Raw genomic sequence first — 5543 nt, 5'->3', positions numbered from 1 at the left:
CATGGTACACACTCGGGCCACTGATTAATGACAGGATTTTTTTAATCTCCTAAATTCGAGTCTTTTATAGTCATTTATACTGAACTGCATATCGCTGAGACTCTTGGGCCGAGGCAAGGCGGTATGGGATTAGATCAAGTGTGTAATACATGTGGAAATGTGAAGTAATAATACATGGAAACTGACATGATGGTACTATTTGGTCAAAAACTAATAGGCTTACATGTACAGAGTGAGATAATAATTCAGATTTGGATTATAGATTTAACCAGTTAACTATGGAGGCAGAGTGTTATTTTAATAGAGTTTAATGAGCGCTCAACTCAATTCAGCAAATAAAATATGAGTCCAGCTCAGTCGTATTGTTGCTTTTATTGTGAAAGGCATCCTCAGTCAGTACCGCTCATAAAGTGGTTTTCCACCTTTATTTCTCACAGTATTGTGTCGGAGCGAAGCAGTAAACAAGAAAGAAAACAATGTGAACTCTACAGCTCCATAAAACATTTTGTTTTTACTTTGTTTGCCCTGCAGCTAAGCCCCCTAAAATAAAAATAGAACCAGAAAAGTCGTTTTTTTACGGCCTGAAATCAAGCTCAGTAAGGTAGCCCGCATACCTGAAAGGTTGTGGTTCTCAACGGTTGTTTGAACATTTAAATAGATATAAAGTTTATAGAGATAATTAGCTAAAAATATATTGAAGTCATGCATGCACACAATTTGTTTAGTAGTAGCCAGATATGATTAGCTAGCTACTCTGCTTACTGTCGTTACGTAATTTGACAAGAAATCATTAAAAACAAACCAATGGTTCAACTTGATCATTAAAATGTATTGATTTTAAAATGTAACTGTATTTACATTGTAACTGTAACTAATGACTTAATTGATATTTTGTCGTCTAAATATGTTTCATGTAGGCTAATCCCTTCTCCCCGATAGATAGATAGATAGATAGATAGATAGATAGATAGATAGATAGATAGATAGATAGATAGATAGATAGATAGATAGATAGATAGATAGATAGATAGATAGATAGATTTTACAGTAACTGTTTCTGAGCTGTGAGTTTTACTTAGAAAATACCTTTATTACTATAAGGAGTAATCATTTCTGGAGCTTCCTGCTCTGAACACTGTGTTTTCTATTTTCTCTGTAGTGCAATAAACTCTCAGCGAGGTTTTTATTTAGATTTTCTTGTGCATAATGTGAAAATAGTAGATTTTTTATTACAGATAAAAACAGTTTTGAAATGTGTGATTGGTTTTGCATGCAGAGTCAGAGGTTTGGCGAATGTACTTACTCAGTTCTATGTTTATAATAAGGAAAAACTGTTGTAAGTGTAGAAAAAGTAAAGGAAATAGAGCTGTGCCATAAATACACTCCCTTAAACTTACTGTTTAATTCACATGCAGTTTTGCAGCTTCCTTCAGTCCTCCTGCAGAGTTACAAATCTATTCTGTGAAAAAGAAAGAAAAAAAAGTTCCCAGCTTCTCCCCTCCTGAGTCTCAGCAGCACTGATAAGACCTCGGTGTTACATCAGACCAGACAGGATACTGTGCAGCTCGTCCTTCTCCACAGTTCATGTTTTCCATCCTCCATTAGCTGAATGTGACTGCACCGGGCTGCTGTGCTGTCAGTTATTCACACTCCCTTTGTCTGAGCAGATCTGAGTGCAGGTGGACTTCTCCTCCTCTCGGCTCCTGACAGCCGTCCGGCCTCGGCTTTCTGCCGGCTGCCTGTCCGAGGCTCCAGGTGCTGATTTCTTACTTTGTTCCACTTTGACCGACCTGAGGAGTAACTACTTTCTGTTTTGTTTTTGTTTTTTGTCCACACCTGCTTTATGTCAATTTGCTTCAAATCTACCCTCATATACATCTCCACATACATATAGCTTTTTGAAATTAAGTGATATCCAGTATGTTATATGAGAGTATAACACAAAAATATATATAATGAGCTATATATTTTTTGTTATTTTCCCCTCTGCCTCTGGGTTACGTCACTCTCATTTCTCACCTCTTCAGTTCTGAGGTGGTTGGAGCTTGTTACACGGGATGTAACTGTCTCCCCAGACCTGAAATACAGCAGCTCTCAGTCTGAACTTTCTCCTTTCGTCTCGTGCTCTCAGCAACTTCCCCATCCAACAACTGGGTATTTGGATCTGTCAAGGAGCCCTCTGACAGAACACCCCTCGGGCTTGTTTGGGGCACTTAGGGTCTGAAGTGTTGGAGAGGGAATAACATCTTTTCTGTGGTCGGACCAACTTTCATCAACTTCCAGAGTTTACAGAGGCCGGAGACCAGCAGCTCCGTGTCCTGGAGGGAGACTCTTTCTCAAAGCTCGTTGTCCACTAGGCTCATCGTAAACCACACCAGCACCGGGGGGCAACCGCCATGCCGACATCCAACCAGTCCAACATAGGCCTCTAATTGTCTAAATTCTATCAAATGTCCCATCATTCCAACAATTTTTGCCTCTTATGGTCGGAATGACGGTATTTTTTTTCTTTTCTTAAAGGGACAACGAGGAGTTTCTCCATCGGCAGAACGAAAAATTCCACGACAATAAAAAAGTCTGATATTAATGTGGATGAATCTCCGTTACCACTTGTTAATGGTCCATTTTAGATAAATCTATGGTTTTGTCTCTATGGTTATTTTGTTATTATTAGTGGTGGTGGAAATGCTGGGCGAGCCGACCAGCGTTTCTTTACTTTCGGTTTCGTGGCGAGTCATGAGAATAACGCCGCCGTATGAATCTCCGTTTATGGTGGGAACTACGACGGTATGTGATCGTCTTCCAACCTCTGACTTTAATTCTTGATGAATGAAAACATGAGTCTGTCTTGCGCCGGTCAAAAGAATTTCACCGTGCGGAGGCTCATAAATGTAGTGTGGAAACACTTCACTTTAACAAAACTCCTCGTTGTCCCTTTAAACATCCTGCCTTTCCGACAATTCCTTTAATAGCATATTTTTTCCCCAAAAGATTTTGCACTGGTTGGGCTTAGACAATGAAGAAAGGACTTGGTTAAGACAGGCAGACTAGTCCCTGTCTCTGTCTCTGCTGTGTAATAACGCACAACCATGTGTGTATTCCTCTATCAGCATGTCTTAAAGAAGGGAGGGGCCTGTTGAGTAACGCACATTTCCTTATATTGAAAGCCTTGTCTGAATGGTGGGACGTTCACATGTCGGAATGGTGGGATGGCAGAATGACAGCATGCAACCCGCCACGACACACCACGCCACGCCCGCCTCGCTGTGTCTGGGTGAAACAAAACTTTTGAGAATAGCTCACAAAGCTGGACTGGAGTGTGAACGTCACCCAGCGTGAGAAGGGCAGAGCTCTGAGCTGCGTGTTGTGAAGCCGTACGGTGATAATTAGGAGGCAGTCATTTATATGACAGGATAATGAGGGGATCAAAGTTAATCACCTCTCTTTTTCAGAGTCTGTGATTGCTCTTGAATATTTTTAGTCCTTCATTATAAATAGCAGATCCCTTCTTTTCTTTAGGTTTTTTTTTTTTTTTCCTTAATTAATGTAATTTCCCATTATCTACAGGAGGGAGAGTTCTGCTCAATCATTATTGTAATCAACACAGGAAATCTGAAGAAAAGAATGTCTGCATGGAGACACTGTGATATCATGGAGATGATGATGATGGTCCATGACCCAGAGCTACGGTGGCCCTGAGAGCTCACAGCACGGCAACTAAAGAAAACACACACAAAGACACAAATATTCATCCATATGACAACAGATATGGGGATAAAAGTGTTTCCAGCTCAGGGGCATTTCACTACAAAACTTCTTGACTTTAAAAGTTGTTGCATACGGCTGCCGGTTTGTGATGTTAGGAAATAATGTGAGTTTGGTTCATTGTGACATCAACATCACATGATTCACACATATTATTGCAAATATTCACTGTTAGCTTAGCATCAGCCTTTAGCCAGTGGTGTGTCTCAAATCGCACACTTCTCTCAGTGTACTGCTTTACAGTACTACACTGTAAGGCAGTACACTGTAAGGCAGTACACTGTAAGGCAGTACACTGTAAGGCAGTACACTGTAAGGCAGTACACTGTAAGGCAGTACACTGTAAGGCAGTACACTGTAAGGCAATTGCGCAATTTGAGGTGCGCAATTTGAGACACACCACAGGTCTATCACTTTATAGTGTGGAGTTGTTGTTGTGAGTCTTTGCAGCTCATGTGTTGTCAAACTGATGAAGTTGTTTTCTGATTTTGTAGCATCTTTGCATGTGTTTTCTTATATTTCCAGACCTGGGACACCGGGGCGGCGACCGAGTAACTACACTGATGTTACCAGGTTGGTTTTCAGCCATGAGACGCCAGGTGAAGACAGAGAGCCTTCGTTCTCACTCCTAACAAGTCACAAGTCACGTAGTTAACTATCACAATTACTCTGGAGCTGTTTAATTAAGGTAAAAATGTAGACACAGGTTTCTCTTTAAACCCAATTATAATAACCTAGTTATTATAAAGTCTTAACCCTCAAACAGACCTTGAAAAGGGGTCTGAGAAAGTGTCCTCACTCTGATGGTTTAAAACTCAAACTGGTCCTCACATGTATAGCTGTACACACACACGGGTAAAACAGAATCTGAATGTCTCATATTACCAAGTGGTTGTTACAGTAAAAAGGGACTTGACTTGGTGAATCATGTAATAACACAATAAATAAGGATAGTCGAAAAATTCACATAAAACAAAGTATAAATAAAGGCAAGATAAAAAAAAAAAAAAGATTGAAATGAGTGTGACAGGTGCAACAGTTGCTCTTTAACCTTTTAATTTCCTGACTTGTGAGCCTGCTGGATGGAATCAGGGCTCTGGGTTGAGACATGAACATCTGGTTTGGCTGCAGCATCAGGACCGTCCACATCTGGAGAACAACATCTCCTGTTGATGGAGGCTGATGATGATGATGATGATGATGATGATGATGGCTTCTCCTACGCGGCTGCTGGTGACAAACCGACCGTGTGAGAGACACTTAAATGGAAGAATTATTGTGAAGTGCCCATGAAGTCTGAGCTCAGGAGCCTTTGTGTGTCTCTGCATGTGTTGGTGGTTTGTGATGAGGTCAAACTAAACATCGACTGTGTTTCCATCGGAGCCGAAGCCGACGTGATCCTCCGGCCTCTGGCTCAAACCTCGTAAAGTCTCGATCCGGTCCGTCTCTGCTCCTCCTCGGTGCTGAACGAGACATCTCTCATCTTCTTTCCTTCCTTCCTTCCTTCCTTCATCCTCCACATCAGAGCCAGATTCCTCCGTTAAGATGCTGCAGGTTTATCCACAGCTCCCTCTGAGCTCGTCACTGAGCCCAGTTTATCCTCCTGTCTCTGCTGGTGATCAAGTCTTAATCACAACAACCAGAGCAAAACACAAAACACCAACACAAACTGATCAACTCTCACCAGGATGAGGAGCTCGGGACCTCTCCTTCAAAATAAAAGCAGAGGCCATACCTCTTTTATATCTGATCCACTGCTATTTGATTTCACTTGATCA

Source organism: Trachurus japonicus, chromosome 21 (assembly GCF_045865225.1).
Source record: "Trachurus japonicus isolate A0001 chromosome 21, Traja_1.0".
Lineage (NCBI taxonomy): Eukaryota > Metazoa > Chordata > Actinopteri > Carangiformes > Carangidae > Trachurus > Trachurus japonicus.
The sequence above is the reverse complement of the archived record's forward strand: the minus strand, read 5'-3'. Positions refer to the sequence as shown.